The 17,716-nt window shown below is 41.2% G+C and overlaps 1 protein-coding gene across 7 annotated transcripts in view; it reads right to left on the bottom strand.

The window, feature by feature from the left end:
• The window catches only part of Oma1 (OMA1 zinc metallopeptidase), a 52,799-nt gene that overhangs the window by 16,684 nt on the left and 18,399 nt on the right, over nt 1–17,716 (bottom strand).

Raw genomic sequence — 17,716 nt, 5'->3', positions numbered from 1 at the left:
CAATCAAGATCTATGCTGCCTCCCTGCTCATAAAACACTAATAAGACATTTTTCAAGGTTAGGAAATAAGGAGAAAAAATGATCTGAAATTCAATTTCTATTCAATGTTCAAATTACTGTAATTCTTTAAGCACTTTAAACACTGTAGGCTTAAAAGAAACTAAGGTAGGGCTGGACAAATGTCTTAGAGCATGAAGTGCTAGCCATGAAGGCCTCACTTCCCGATGGGGCAGCATCATCTTCAACCCTGTCACAGCCCCAGTGAGACTGCAGACAGGAAAAGCACCTGGAAATGTGCTGGTCAGGCTGAAGCAGGCTGAAGAAGGCTGAAGAAGGCTGAAGAAGGCTGAAGCAGGCTGAAGCAGGTTGAAGCAGGTTGAAGCAGACAACACTGCCGCAGAGACAAGAGAGATAAAGCTCCAGCTCCTGAGAGCTGTCCTTCAATGGCCACATTAACACTGTAGCACATGTGTGCCTGTGCACAAGCCAGCCCCTAACATACATGAATGAATGAATGAATGAATGAATGAATATATATATATATATACACACACAAAAAATAAACTTAAAAATGTTTGAAGAACCCAAGTGTTATCCTAGTAAGTAGATATGAACAATCGCTTTTATATCTGTCTGAAAAAAAAAAGTACTTTTATGGGGGGGGGGCGGTGCCTTGCAAATATTAACCAGAAGACAAGTAAAATATTTACCTATTCAATCCAAGTAACATAGTTAAAGGCAATATTTAAAACATTTGATATGTAGAATAGAGGAAAACTTATCCCAGTAGATAACAATAGTATTCAAACTAAAAACAGCTTCACCCCTCTGTGTTTGTCACTAGCTGACCCTCAGAGTCCATCAAAGAATACTAAAGGCCAGAAGAGAATGCATCTCCCATGCACAGACATCAATAGAGAGACATGAGCATAACCACTACTAAGGAAATCACTGGGCTGGGATGTAACTCAGCCAGAGCGAGCTGCAGGCCTCAGTGTGATCTCCAGCAGATCAAAAACTGGACACAGTGACCAGCCCTGCAGTCCTACATCATGGGAAGCTGACACAGGAGGGTCAGAAGCCAGAGGTCATCCTTCGTCACACATTAGTCTGAGGATAGCCTGAGCTACATGAGGTCATCCTTCGTCACACATTAGTCTGAGGATAGCCTGAGCTAAATGTGCTATGTTAAAAAGAAAAACAAACAAACAGAGACTATCATAGCACTTTAAAAAGCACTTGATGGGTTACAATAATGGACCCCAAATAAATGAAGAGCTACAAAATGATTCACAATTGAATTTAGGATACACTGATAAAGAAATTCAGTAAACACATTGCTCTTTAAAAGGCTGTTTCTACACTGCCTATCAGAAGATTGCTCAACAGAAACTCAGCAGAGAGATGACAACATATTCAAGTGATAAAGGAAATAATTGCCAACCAAAGGGTTTTTTCCTGCAGTGCTGTCTTTCACAAGTGAGGAAGAAATGAAAACTTTCTGAGACAAACAAAAGCTATAGAACAACTGGGGTATAGTGGCATGCGCCTGAAATCCAGCATATGAGGGGGAAGAGGGAGACCACACAGTAAGACACTGTCTCAAAGGCGAAAGGAGTTCACAACCACCAGCCCCACCTTACAGGAACTGCAAAGGAAATTATTTAGACTGAAGTACAAATTCAACTATAGCTGTTAAGTAATAACGTGAAACAAGAGTCAAGAATCAGTGCTATATGGAAAACGAAGTCACCTTCGGGATACTGGAGGACTACAGTGATACTGTGAAGGCACTCTCTCATCCTTAGAACAGACAAGAATAATGGCAAGGGTCTGCATCAAGGGCCAGTACAAACTAGAAAATATAAGTAATAGAATCAATGGTAACCGATTATTAGTTTGAAATAAGCTGTTCCACGCATAAGCCACATAGTAACTAGGAAGCAAAATTGTTAGCAGATACACAGAACAAAAACAGAAAAGATCCCAAGCGCACTGCTACATAGAGCATCCAACCTCAAGCAAGACAGCAGGCAGGCATTAAAAGCAAAGTGCCTATAGACAACCAGGAAGTAACAAAACAAATAACCTGTCCTTTTTTTAAAAACTCATATTTATTTTTTATTTTATATGCATAAGAATTTTGTCAGTATGTATATTGCGTGTGCGCCTGGTGTCAAGGACGTCAGAAGAAGGTGTTGGCTCCCCTGGAACTCAGTGCTAAGAACTGTACCAACGAACGACCTCTGTTAGCCAGTGCCCTTAACCACTGAGCCATCTCTCCAGCTAAATAATCAGCTCTAACCTTCCAATTATTACACTAAATGTAACAGATTAAACTCTCTAAGTAATTATATAAAGCTACTAGTAGATTTTTAGAAAAAGCAATCCAACTGTATGCTTCTTACTAAAAATTTACCTCACTTCACAATGAGAACCAAAACAAGGTAAGGTAGCTCAACTTGGAACAGACGAAATTCAGAAAGAGACAAAAAAGAACATTTTACAGTGACGAATAAGTCACCTCAAGAAGAGTAAAATAATTGTAAAAACATATGCATCCGGCATCAAAGCACTTCTAGACATATACACTATTAAACACAGAGAAGAGCAATGGCACCTCAATACCCTACACTTTCAACAATAAATATATGGTACAGATGAAAAATTAGTTAAAAAAAAAAACACTGGATTTAAATATCACTCTGGACCAAATGTACCCAAGATGCACAACACATGAGTGCACACACACACGCACACACACACACACACGCACGAGCCCTTGTCACGCACAAACTTTCTAGAGCAGGGCGGATGTCAGAACACAAAAGGAAGCTCAGCAATTTCAGACAGAGATGGGATCTCTTCAGGAGTGCTTCTGCACAGCAAATGACAGGAGACATTATCTGTATGTATACAGAATACCTACAATAATGTCCAAAATATACAAGGAAAACCTACAACTCAATAACAAAACACACATAATTAAAAATGGGCAAAAAAAACCTAAATAAAAACCTCAAAAGCATCAGTAAATAACAGTAAGTGTGTAAAATGCTCAGCGTCCAAACACCTCCAAGACATGCACCTCAGACGCATGGGATATCATCTCTCACGGGCTGGGAGGTCAGTACAAAAGCAGTAATTACTGTTATCAGTGTTATTTATTATCACTGTCCAGTATATGACTAATTCAGCTCTTATACTTTATAATGTAAAATGAAGCAGGCTCTATGTAAAATGGTATGCAGCACACTCCAAAACCATTAAAAATGGCGCCCTGTATGATTCAGCAAACCTACTCAGCAGTGTTCACCCAAAAGTTAAGAACAGGATCTGAAAGCTAAACTCTCCTGACCATGACAGTACTGACAGTACTGACCATGGCGAGAGCTTGGAACAGCTGGAACACACACTCAGAGAAGAGTGGGCAAAGATGCTAGACTACACACACGATCGCCTCACCCAAGGAGGGAATCCTGCCACCCGCAACAGCAGGACAAACACTGAGGACACTGTTCCGAGGTCATTCTGTACTGCACATGTAAATGTATAAGTGAACTGATCTTATGTTAATTATTTTTACCACAAAAGGGGGAAGAGGGGGCAGCAAGAAGGCTCAGTGGGTGAAGGCACCTGCTACCAAGCTTGATGAAATAAGTTTAATTCCCAGAGCTTGTATGGTAGAAGGGAACAGATGCCTACAAGAGGTTCTCTGACCTCCACACGTGCACCGTGGAACGTGCATGCACAAACAGGTACATGAATAAACAACAATAAATAAAGACACAAGCAGATACACAAATAAACAAAACAATGCCTAATGGGCTAGAAATGGCTTGGTGGTTAAGAGCACTTGCTGCTCTTACAGAGGACTCAGGTTCAAATCCCAGCACCCAAAAGGTGGCTCACAACTGCCTGCCAATTCCAGTTCCAGGGAATCCAATGCGTTCTTCTGGACTGTGTGGGCACTGTACAGACATGATGCATAGAAAATATACAGGCAAAAGTTACATACATAAAATGAAAATAAATTAAATCTTTTTTAAAAAAGATAGGATCTCTCTATGTATCCCGGCTGACCTGGAGCTTGCTCATGTACCAGACTGGGGCTGGACTTACAGAACTCGGCTTGTCTCTGCCTCCAAGCGCTGAGTTAAAAGTCTGTACCATCATATTCTGCATAATTTTTTTAAATTACTATGTAATAAAAGGGAATGCATTTACCAAGTTTGTGGGAGCACATGAAGAAAAGATAAGCCTCTTTCTAGACTACCTTTCCGTATTCAAAGAGAGCTGGTGGTGACCAAAGTCCCAGGGAACATAAGGACAGATGTTGGTGGGAAGTGTGTTCAAGAATGCTGCAGAATCAGAGGAATGTCGAGACCACAGGGTTCACAACTACAAAGACATGGGACACGGGGTTGGGGATTTAGCTCAGTGGTAGAGCGCTTGCCTAGGAAGCACAAGGCCCTGGGTTTGGTCCCCAGCTCCAAAAAAAAGAACCAAAAAAAAAAAAAAAAAAAAAAAAAGAAAGACATGGGACTGAAATCCTGTTTATTATTTAATTAGTAATGAACTATAAGTAGACTACAAGCATTAACATGACTTTAGGTGGCGAGTGATGATATTTTACATCAGTTTATAGAGCAGATGAGGAGAGTGAGGGGCTGAGCCACAATCTGAACTCCAACAGTCAGGTGCCAGTTAGCACCCTAGGCCAACAATTCAGTCTCCAAGGCCACCAGACTCACTCTCTAAAACTTAATGCTGCAGATCATCAGGATGAAAAGAAGCCAGTTCAGAACTCAGAACACAATGTTTCTGTCCTCCTTTCCCAAGTAGCCAGGAGCCTATGATAATTACAAGATGCTATCTCTAGTCATAAGAGATAGTGTTATAAATTCATAAATAACAAAAGATCTAGTTAAATCCAGAGTATAACAATATGTGTGAATGTGCAGTAAGACATTAACTGGGCTGGAGAGATGGCTCAGCTGTTAAAGGCTAGGCTCACAACGAAAATATAAGACATTAACTGACAATGAATTTCTGCTATTTGATAGAACAGAAACTCAGCAGGATTTGATATCCATAAGGCATACAGTACTATAAGAACCATCTTTAAAGCCTGGACATCTCCCAATGCCAACACACCAGGGAAAGACCAAGTTGACGTTTAGTCCACCTATGACCAAAATGCTCACTACCAAGTTCAAACTCAAAGGGGCTCTGAACTTTGTAACTCTATTCTTTAGTCTCCCAAATACATCTCCTCTTAGCCATCACCCCTCAAGAAGAAAGACCTGAGATCAGCAGTTGTGAGTTTTTTTGGACACCAGTAGCATTGTGTATCTGAACCAGATGTTCTCTCATCCCCTCTGTATTCCACACACACACATGTCGGAGGCAAGTCAATAACCTGAGACAGTATACAAAGGACTGTTACAGAGGGCCAAGAGCTGGGAAGATACACTAAGAAAATTATGATAGTTAAAGGGAATGAAACAGTGTAAGAGCAGGCACCTTTTAGAGGTGATGCTGTGGAAGACAACTTAGAAGAAAGGACCTCTGCATCCTACAGGAGAACACCCTCCTTGGAGCAGGAAGAAACCCACCGTCAGTGAGAGCTGCACCATGTCATTTACCTTCTCTATCGTTCAGTAATAGGCAAGAAATAACAGTAACTGCACCTCGATGGCTGAAATGAAGAGTACAAGAATTACTACAAGTAACCAACTCAGGACAGGACCCAGCACATAAATAAGCATTACTGAGACCAACTGTAAACACTAGTGTCACCTGCACAGTCCTCAGCAGGAGCCAGTTCCCTCGTCTGTACATGTTCCAGTGCTGAAGGCATGCCCACACTGTCCTCAGCACCTCCAGGAGCCTCCCTTCATCTGCACACACGGGCTCAGCCTGTCCCAGTGTATCTCCTGTCTACAGTCACTCTTCTTCTGTAAGTCACTTGTCCTTTAAACAAGTTTTTCCAGTCAATAATTTAAAACTGCTCTTTTCCGATCAACTGTAATATAAATACTTGTAGCTGAATCATTCTCAGAATTTGTCAATAGAAAATTGTATTTATCAATAACATTTAGTGTGTGCCAACACAGAAGGGAAATTAATTTTATAGTTTATATTTTATAGTTCAATAACTCCTTGCTCAATTCTGCATCTTTTGATTGCTATTGTGCTGGTTCATCGGTCAGTAAAGCTGGTAACGTCCTAAGTGAATTTTACACACACTTCTTTCTTGTTTCTTGTGGTTTTATCATAAGACTCAGTACTCAATGCAAATCCAACAACGAATAATCAAATTAATACTCATTCTCTGAGGGAAATGGGTTCAAAATAAGATTTGGGCACAACGAATGTGTTGTGGAAGTTACTATATAACATGTCTATGGAACGAGACTTTTTTTGTTTGCTGTTTATTTGTTCTGAAATGACTAACCTAAGAGCCTAGACACTCACCTAAGCACAACACAAAGACAGTTGGCTGTCGTGAAGCCTCGGTACTAACCTAGAAAACAAGGGCCAGGAGACTCGTTACTAACCAAATGTGCTATTAGGTAAATCACGTCACCACTTCAGACTGGTTTTCCTAACTATAAAAGGAGAAGTTGAGTTAAATTAGCTCCAGTTTTCCTCCCTGGTCCCAAGGCTTATGGTTCTATGATCTACTGTTTTACAGAAACTTTAAAACTTTGGGTTCTTATTTCTGTGATAAAGGGGATTCTGCTGTTACCCACTTTGCTCACTAGATGGTGCTATAAGCACAGCTATTTCAGGTCACTTGCAGAAAGCCCTGATGCTTCCAAAAGGGTCCTTAGCAGCTCTGAGGCTGGACAATCTCTCCCAGGGAGGACTCTCAAACCACTCTAGTGTGTTTATCATCCCTACCTCCCACCCACTGAACAAATAACAGATCCACACCTCCCCAGTCTCCGTAATAATCAAAAGCAATCATACATAATGCCCTCCAAGGAGCCTGCCCCCAATTTAGAAGCATTAAAAGAAAATTAGCTTTCTTTTTTTAGACTTCAATATGGATACTCAAAAATGAATATAGATGGTCTGGTTGCTTGTGAAATTAAAAAATACAGTCATTTCTACAAATGACTGCCAAGTGTCAAAATTTCCTCACAATGATAAATGAATTAAAAATCAAAAAAAAATCAAACAGTCAACTATCTTTTGCCTCACTGATCTGAAGTGTTTATTCTATGCTCAGTCCACAGTAGACTTACAAGTTAACCACTAGTTCTAAATTAAGCATTCTGATCATTTTTATAACGATAACTCATAGCTCTCCTGAATAAAAGTGTAAACCATAAAAATTGTAAGCACATAAAACTGATGTCTTGACAGTCAGTAGTGGAGCAGAAGCAGAAAGAATCTTAAGGAGATGGAGCTTCTTGTTTGGAAAATGGCTGATATGTTACTTGGAGATTTTTCTGTATTCTGTTTGCTCCTTGGCTTCCAATGCTCATGAATCCAATAGGGTAACATGAGCAACAGATCTACCTCACAGAAAGTTCCCCTTAACCACACTCGTAAGTCCCATGCAGATTTGTAATGGCAACTTACAGCAGCCAGGCAGACTGTGGAAGGTGTGTGTGTCTGTCCCTGGGTCAGCACACTTGCTCTTACAGGTGGGTGACAAAGGAAGCCAAGCTACACATCCTAACTCTAAACGAATCTAAGCCTAGATGGCATTGTGATGGGGACTGCAGTGCAGGACCAGGGAGTCTGCTCAACTCTAGAGACTTTCTTGTCTCACAGCATGAGGCACCTAGAGTCATGTGCAGTGAATGTGCGTGCACTCGTGCGCGCGCACACACACACACACACACACACACACACACACACACACACACACACACACACATCTGGTCAGTAACATCCAAAAGGTACAGGTTCCGGGGTACACATCACAAACAGGAATCAAGCCCAAGACACCGAGGGTAGCACTGCAAGCAGCAGCATCTGACAGGACACAGAGAGGCTAAGCCTGTGGTCTGTGGGCACATGTAGGAAATCAGAGTTCCAATATCGCTGTGACACCCTAAGTCACACCGTGAGCTCAGTCAAGGCTTAGTCCTTAAGCCCACTAACAAAGTCTCTGCCTCCCTTTCCCATCCCATCTTGCCAGGAACACTCCTGAACTGTCTATATTTTAGTCTCGGAGAGATTTTAATTCCAGAATAGGCCTTGTTATCCTTACCTTTGAACATGTTATTTTCTGGACCAAATCTTCCCTGAGACCTCCCCCGGCACCACACCAGAGTAATTCCTATTTATCTCAAGAAGCTCTATTTTAAATGCTTCTTTCTCAGCCCCTTTCCCCAGGCTGTCGTTCAAGCATGGACACAAGTTCTATCATTCTGCTGCATTCCTTCATGGGATGAACCTGCCTGTGTCTTTACCACAATGCTCCAAACTTTGTTAAAATCATTAACAGCCTATATCTGTGTACTGCTATCATTCTGACTTCCAATTACCTGGCAGACAGCAAAGCATACAACAAATGCATGTTCAGTTAATAAATGAAAATCACGTAATAAAGGAGGGCAACCATGCAGGGCTGAGTAAGACTGCTGTAATGTCAAAAGAAAAAGACAGCCATCAGAATTAGAGGCCTGTCAGCTCATATGCCAAGTATAAGTGCAGAGGCCAATGCTGGCTCGCCTAACCTGTTTCATCATGTGTAGCTGGGTGGAGCATGCAGTGAGGGGGAGTCAGAGTGCAGTCAGCGAAAGCTATAATGAAGTTGCAGCAGGAGTTGCTAACAGTGGACATAGAAACAAGCTGAGACATATTTTATACATGGAATTGCCAGGACTTGGTAAAAGATCAGATGCAAATCTTAGATGAGCAATCGTTTGTAGGCATTTAAAATAGCAACTGAATACAAGATGGAGTGTTTGTCAGAAGAAAGTATCAGAAACAGGTAGATAAAACTCCAAGATTTGGTATTGAATACCTCCACCTGAGATCCTTGTGGACTAGGGAAGGCAGACATTGGGACATGCAGGAGCAGAACTTGAATTGCATTGACTGAATGAGAAATGCCCAAGCACCATCACCAGGTAGGGAAAGCTGCTAATGCAGAAAAGTAAAAATAACTACTGTGTTCAAGATCACACAGCTAAGCAGCAAAACCGAGTCCCAATGTGAGTGGTCTAGCTCAGCTGCCATGATGACATCAGGACTCTGCTTGATGCCATGGATCCTCCACACCACCAGTGCCTAACACTAAACACAGGAGGGCAACCGTATAAAGTACAGTGGTCCAAGTATATGTTTGATCACTTGGTCTCTATCTAGTGTGCTGACTGGGCAGGTAAGGAAGTCTTAGGAATTAGAGTCTCACTAAAGGAGGTCATTAGGTATGCACGTTGAGGTTTTTTTTTGTTGTTGTTTTTTGTTTTTTGGTTCTTTTTTTCGGAGCTGGGGACCGAACCCAGGGCCTTGCACTTCCTAGGCAAGCTCTCTACCACTGAGCTAAATCCCCAACCCCACGTTGAGGTTTTATAGCCTGGCCTCACTTCCTGTCCACTGTCTGCTTCCTGCCTAGGAACACAGGATGATCAACTGCCTCATGTTCCTACCTCTGTGCTGGATTGTATCCACCATGATTATATGCCCTCAAACCATAAGCCAGAGGCCCATCAACTATTACTACTCTTGTAGGGGGCTTCCTGCCAGGTACCTAATCACAGCAACAAGAAAAGAGACTACTGTAGCTCATAACAGAATAAATGTTTCCATAATGAGGGGGTAAAGATAACAAATCTCAGTCCCATTCTTGTTTGAATCACAACTTTTACCATTGTGTTTTTAACAAAGAAGCTAACACAACATGACCCGTGTGGGCCTCAAGTCCTTCACTTGCAAAGAGGAGCCAAGATGCCGGCAGTAACCACTTGTTAGCGCCAGAGCAGGCAGCACACCTGAAGCACCAATCGCAGCACTGGCAGAGCACGCAGTGAGCGGAGCTGAGGTGCCATTATCTCAAAGGATGCTGTCACAGAATAAAAGCAGTATAAATACTGTACTCGGAGCTTTCACACTGCTTCTCTTTCTGACAGGAAATAAATACTTGTACTTTAGAGATGGCATTTTTCATCCTGAGTGTTTCATAACAAAGACAGATTTAACATCTGTAGCAACATTTCTTTGTGCATGACATAAACAGACCATATTATCACAACTGGAATTCTCACACTGCACAACACATTTAGTACGCTTTGGAAAATGCAACCATGAAAGGGAAAGGAAGGAAAGAAATGAGGAGGGAAGGAAAAACTCTTGGAGTTTAAGGATATATGAATACAATGTCTTTTCTAAAATTATTTACAATATTAGTAATTCCTAGAAATGACCCAAATGTTTATTACTGGTAATCACATGGGGGCAGGAGAGACAGTAAAAAAGGAGCAAAGGTGTTTGTTGGAGAGGAGGAATGACTAACATTGTAGAGACTTGAAGCCTGGCTCCATGGGGGTAACTCTGCCCTTTGTTATTGCTGACTTTTTAAACAGACTCCTTTATAGGGATGATTTTTCTGAGAAACTTGTTCAGAATCCACTCATCTTTAAGTTCTTGTTATGACTGGAGCTAATTTGAAAACTTGGCTTTGGTTTTTCCACATTCCCTACGTCACCTTTGTGACCCATTTGTGCCCTTGAGGCAGAACAATGTACGGATGGATAAGATGCAGTGGCCAGACCCAAGACCATTTCCAGGAAGCAGTGAGACATTAGAAGTAATATCCCCGCCTAAAAGAAAACTGTTGAAAACAGTATGTGCACATAGATTGCTAAAATCTGACTGTGGCTTGAGTCAACAGAACCAGAAAAAAATCTACCCCCTGCAATAGTCACGCAAAATACCAAGACAAAATTTCCTCAGTCCAGTTGGCCCAGCTCTCTCACCTGGCCAAGGGACCACCCCTAAGAAGGTAGGCTCACTTTGCTAAAGAGATAAGCAGAATAATTGGTACTTTAAGGAGAAACTGAACTTCTCCTTCCCAGGATTCTGGTCCTTATCCAGTGGCTTCACAAATCTGTCTACTTATTCAGAAAAGCATAATTTCTTTTCTTCTTTCTATCTCTTTTCTAAGTATGCTTTTCTAACACTCTGGGCTTCTCCCACATTAGGGCTTCCTCACTCTTTCTCAGAAGAGATAGGTTATTTCTCTACCTTAGGTGAAATGAGCCAATTCAAGCCAGATTAGATTATATCAATGGCAGGTTTATTGGGAAGCTGCTCTTGGGTAGGCGAGTTCACTGGACCAAGGCTAGGGAAGTCTCCATGGGAAAGTGGAGTAGGGAGGCTAGGGGAGGGAGAGAGAAAGGAAAAGGGGGCTGTGCACACAGAGATAAAAGAGGAGAAGAAAGAGAGGAAGAGACAAAAATGTCTGGCTTATATAGGGAAGAGCCCTGAGGAAGGGCAGCCCAGCCCCTGGGCTGGAAGGTTCAGGATTGGGGGCAGGGCATGCCAGGTAGGGACTGAAATGTTGGGAGAACCTGTAGGTCAGGTCTGCTTCGTGTGTAAAATATGGACCTTAGTCCCTTGTCCCAGGTCAGATCTCCACCATGTGTCTGACATCCGTGTCCAATGAGAGAAAACAGTTTTCTTTCCTTGCCTTGCCTCCATCGCCCTCCTCTGGATCTATAGTTGGCCTGCCCTGGTTTTGGTTTTTTGTTTTGCTTTAAACTCTAATAAAACTGTCTGTGAACTTCCATTTGAGCCCATCCTTAAATTCTTATATTAACACAACTTAGAAAAACAGGAGGGGATGCCAGTTTCCTCTCTGTCTTCTGGGGACCATTAACACAAACAGGAAAGTGGCAAAATTTGCTGTGACAATGGCCAGTAATGTTTAAGTAAATCTAAAAGGCCTTTCTAGTTCACTCCAGAGACAAAAGTCAGGCCACAAACAAGCCAGCGTCTAGAATGCTGAGATGTCTTCATAGCAAAACACAAAAACAAACAAAAACCACATTACTAGACACCAAAGCAAAACAAAACAAGAGAGAGAGAGAGGGAGGAAGGGAAGTAGAGGAGGAAGGAAGGAAGGAAGGAAGGAAGGAAGGAAGGAAGGAAGGAAGGAAGGAAGGAGAAGGACAAAAGTAAAAGAAAAAGAAGCCAGGTGTGGTAGCACATGCTTATAATCTCAGTAAGAAGCAAGTGCATTCCATGTAAAGTCTAGGCCAACCAGGGCTGGAGGAGTAGTGCCCTATATCAGATAGATAGATAGATGGATGGATGGATGGATGGATGGATGGATGGATGGATGGATAGATATAAATAAATAAATGTACTTCAAAATGATTAAATAATTCAAAAGGAGAAAAAAATCCCAAATATGTATATGTCTAAAACAATCTTCAAATCATATAAGGCAAAAGGTAACAGACAAGTCTACATTTATAGTTAAAATATTTCAAACTCTTCTCCCTAAAGATCAGCATATCAACCTGAATGACACAGTAAGCCAAGTTAGCCTAGTATTTGTTATAAAAAGACACTGAGTTGTTGTAGAACACACAGCCACCAACAGAGGCCAAGGGCTTCCCCCAAACCAAGCTTCTATGGTTAGATTTCTATTAAGAAAGCACCGAGACAAAGCAACTTAGGGAGCAAGAGTGTCCAGCTTATACTCTCAGGTCATCACCAAAGGAACTTGGGCAGGAGCTCAGGCAGGAGCCAATGCAGAAACCATGCAGGTGCTCTTCTTATTAGCTTGCCCTTGCTGGCTTACTCAGTCAGGACCACCAGCCCACGGCCCTCACACATTACTAAGAGAACACACTAGAGACTTTCCTACAGGCCAATTTCATGGGGGCATTTTCTCCACTGAGGCTCCTCTTCCCAGGTAACTCCAGCTTGTGTCAAGCTAACACAAAAGCAGCCACAAGAAGATTAAACTTATAAGGAGCATGCATTCTCACTTGCAAGAAAGTTAATTAGAAATAAACAATGATAAAACATTTAGACAAACTCCAAATGTCTAGACATCAACTGAATTAAAACAATTTGTGCACAAGACAAGAAAACTACGAAGGACACTGGGAACACTTTACTAAAGTGAAGATGAGGAAAGTATGTATCGAAATGTGTCAAGTTCAGGTAATGAGGAGGAGGAGGAAATCTAGCTCTAACTGCTTGTGTTAAAGAAAACGAAAACCTAAAATTAATTACCTGAGCTTCCGTCTTAGAAAATTAGAACAATAATTAAATCCAAAGTCAAAAAATTAAACTTCACAAAAACATAAAACTTTTGTTCTTCAAAATGAACTCATTAAAAAATTAAAAACTGCAACAGAGAGAAAATACTTGCAATACACACACACACATACACATATGTGTATATGTGTGTGTGTGTATATATGTATGTATGTGTGTGTGTTTTATATATATATATATATATTTTCAAAAATAAAAGGTTAGCTTAATTTAAGAAAATGTCATTTTCCACATTAACAGATAAAAGAGAAAAACATAACCATCTCAAAAAATTCAACAAATGCTTGTGGCAAGATACAATATTCTTTCATAATTAAAAACCATTTCCCGAACCATGAGGAACTAAGGTAGACTATTCAACCTGATGGGCAGCCCTGTGGTGGTCTGAATAAGGAGTCTCCCCGTAGGCTCAGGCGTTTGCACACTGTGTTTGGGTTTGGGTGCCGCAGGCTTGCTGGAGAAAGTGTGTCACTGGAGCCATTCCATGCGGCTCTCTCCACTTCATGCTCTAGTTGAGCTCTTGGCTCCTGCCCCTGCCACACCTGCTGCTCACTAGCATGCTTCCCTGCAACTCTAGGCTCTTTTCTCTCCAGAACTATAAGCCCAATACGTCCTTCCTTCTGCCTTGGTCATCGTGTTTTATCACAGCAACAGAAGAGTAGCAAATACAGTCTCTAAGAGAGTGTACAAGAACCACAAGAGCTGAGAAAAAAGCAGACATTGTCCTTCTTACAAGATAGGGAAGACAAAGTTGCCTGCCGTCAGTTGCTTGTGCTAACTTATCTGGACATTACATTGGTAATAAGATGGAGAATCATTGATTGAGAAGGAAGGGAGGACAGCAGGAGGGAGGAAGGCAGACAGGTAGTCAGTTCCATAAGTCAATTATATTTCTATAGGCAAGAAAGTTATCTTTTAAATGTTTATATCTAAACATCAAACAATAAATCAGACAAAATATGTATAATCCTTATGTACAAAACCAAGTTCAAAGCATTATTAAGGATGATTAAAGAACAACTAAATAAATGACATATACATCATGTTCACAGATGGGAAAATTCAGTGTGTTAGACACTGGTCAACTATCCCATCCATGCCTGGGCCAGTGTTATATGAACATATAATTTAATGAGACTATTATAAAATGTATACAAGCATGCAAGGATCCAAGAACATCAAGTCCACATTGCACAACTAGATTAAAGGGCAGAGCTATTTGCAATAGTACCAACCCCATTACAAAGCTATAGAGATCATGTGCTGTGGATGAATGACTAGTCACAAGGGAGCAAATCTCCAAAGTGGCAATTAACTGTTATGACAAAATAACTCTTTTGAGACGGGATCTAATGTAACTCAAGCTAGCATGAACTTTTGTTCCTCCTGCCTCCACCTCCAAGGTACTGGACTTACAGGTGTTGCACCACCATGTCCCCAGATCTACCCTTTCAATCGGGGCTGCATTTTTTAGCTGTCCATGGGAAAAACAGAATTACCTGGATCACTTCTTCATGTGACATAAAAGAGCTAATATAATGAAGTTTCTTAGAAATAAAACAGAAGCAATTTACTAAGGTAAATCAAAATTTCTTAACCACAGCGCCAAGCACGCTTAAAAGGAAACTTGACAGACTGGTGCATTCAAAGTAGTAGCTCATACACACTGGCTCTTTGAACCTTACTTGGTAACTCCTTAACGCATGCAGCCCGATACTTCACTTGATCCTACTTAACACACCAAGAAAGACTTTTACTCCTGTAAATATGTAATACCATTTACAGAGCCAAAGCCATTAATATTCACAATAAGTTTAAATAATAGTGAGTTTTAATAATTAATAACTACTAGAAACTCAACAAAGGGCCGAATGATATTTTAATATATAAACTGTACAGTCTATACTTGTCAAAAAAATGTTCTGCTAATCACGATAACTTAGCTATCACAAGTGGTTAAAATAATAATTAGGCATGAAGGGTCCTCCCCAACAGAGACACAGCATGAAGCCTGTGAAGCCTGAGAGCCGTTTATGGAGCTCTCAGAGGGGCAGCTGCTCCACTAGACCTTGCTTGCTTTCCAGAACACATCTCAGTAGCAGACACTCAACTGCTCAGCATGAATCACAATGGCAACAGGTCTAACCTTCTCCAAGTGAGGGAAAACAGCTACACATAGTCCTGTTCTCTCAAAGCACCTCAGGATGGAGAAACAAGGGGTTTAAGACAGAGGAAACATTGGTCTCATAGAAGGTACACGGAGTAATAAGGACAAAAAGGCATTATGTACCCATTATGTTTTTCAAGTTTTCATTTACATACTTCATTTCTATAGTGAAAAATTTTATACATGCAAAAAATTATTTCTAATAAAGATTAGGACTTTTACTAAAGATGATTTTTTTAATAAAGACTTTTTTACTTTGCTTTTTCCATTGTATGGTTTCATCTTCTTTGTCAAATATCAAGTGTCTATAGGTGTGTGGGTTTATTTCTGGGTCTTCCATTCAACTCCATTGATCAACTCGTTTTTATGCCAATGCCATGTGGCTTTTATTAGTATTGATCTGTGGCGTATATAGCTTGAAATCAAGGATGGTGATACCTCCAGAAGTTCTTTTATTGTTCAGGACTGTTTTAGCTCTCCTGGGTTTTTTTGTTTTTCCATATGAAATTGAGAATTGCTCTTTCAAGGTCTGTAAAGAATCATGTTGGAATTTTGGTGGGAATTGCATGCTGCTTTTTGGTAAGATGGCCGTTTTCACTATATTAATCCTACCAATCCATGAGCCTGGGAGATTTTTCCATCTTCTGTTGTCTTCCTCAATTTCTTCCTTCAGAGAAGGAAGTTCTTGTCACTCAGGTCTTTCATTTGATTGGTTAGAGTTACACCAAGGTATTTTATATTATTTGAGCTGTTGTGAAATGTACTGTCTAACTTCTTTTCCAGTTCCTTTTTCATTTGTACAAAGAAGGGCTACTGACTTATTTGAATTAATTTTATATCCAGCCACTTTGCTGAAGGTTTTTATCAGCTGTAGGAGTTCTCTGGTAGATTTTTTAAGGTCACCTATGTATACCATCACATATCATTGTCTGTGAATAGTGATACTTTGACTTCTTCCTTTTCAATTTGTATCCCCTTGATCTCCTTTAGTTGTCATATTGCTCTAGCTAGAACTTCAAATACTATATTGAAGAGATAGAGAGTAGGCAGCCTTGTTCCTGATTTTAGTGGAGTTGCTTTAAGTTTCTCCCCATTTAATTTGATGTTGCTATTGCCTTTATTATGTTTTAGGATATACCTTATATCCCTGATCTCTCCAGGACTTTTAACACAAAGTGGTATTACATTTCGTCAAAGACTTTTTCAGCATCTAATGAGATGATTATGTGGCTCTTTTCTTTTAATTGTTTATATGGTGGGTTGCACTGATGGATTTCCATTTACTGAACATCTCTGCATCCCTGGGATGAAGCCTACTTGATCATGGTGCATGAGCCTTTTGATGCATTCTTGGAATCAGTTTGCAAGTATTTTACTATTTTTGCATCAATGTTCATTAGAAAAACTGGTCTGAAACTCTCTTTCTTTGTTGAGTCTTTGTGTGGTTCAGGTATCAGGGTGACTATGGTCTCAGAGAATGAGTTTGGCAATGTTGAGGGGTGAGAAAAGGCTTGGAGCATAGATATCAGTTGGGGCGTATCTGGGACTAGCTGGAAGCCTAGGACCAGGAGGCTTCAGGGAGTGAGATTCCTACCAGCAGGGAATATAGAGTCTGAAGTGGCCACTTCCCATAGCCAAAAAGGATTTCCAGTGGAGGGAAGGGGCCATCAACCCACCGCCAAAACCTTCAACCCAAAATCTGTCCTGCCCATAAGACACGTAGGGATAAAGATGGAGCAGAGACTGAGGGAACAGCCAGCCAACGCCTGCTGAACTTGAACCCATCCCACGTGAGAGAGCCAACCCTGACACTATTAATGATACTCTGCTATGCTTGCACACAGGAGCTTAGCATAACTGTCTCCTGAGAGGCTCCATGCAGCAGTGGATGGGAACAGATACAGAGACCCACAGCCAAACACTGGGTGGAGTGGAACTTGGGGAGGCTCATGGAAGAGTTAGGGACAGAACTGAACAAGCTGGAGGGATCAAGGACACCACACCTGGGCAGGGGGCCTCGCAGAGACTGACCTACCAACCAAAGGGCATGTGTGGGTTGGACATTTGTAGCAGATGTGCGGCTTGGTCTTCATGTGAGTCCCCTAACAACTGGAGCAGAGACTGTCTCTGACTCTGTTGCCTGCCACTGGATCCCCTTCCCCTATCTGGACTGCCTCGTTGGATCTCAGAGGGACAGAATATGCCTAGTCCTCCTGGGACTAGAAGTCCCAGAGTGGTGAAAAAGAGTAATGGAGGAGGGATTTATAAGGGAGGAAGTGCGAGAAT

Source organism: Rattus norvegicus, chromosome 5 (genome assembly GCF_021556685.1).
Source record: "Rattus norvegicus strain SHRSP/BbbUtx chromosome 5, alternate assembly SHRSP_T2T, whole genome shotgun sequence".
Classification (NCBI taxonomy): domain Eukaryota; kingdom Metazoa; phylum Chordata; class Mammalia; order Rodentia; family Muridae; genus Rattus; species Rattus norvegicus.
Note: the sequence above shows the minus strand (reverse complement) of the source record. Positions and strands in the feature narration are given on the sequence as shown.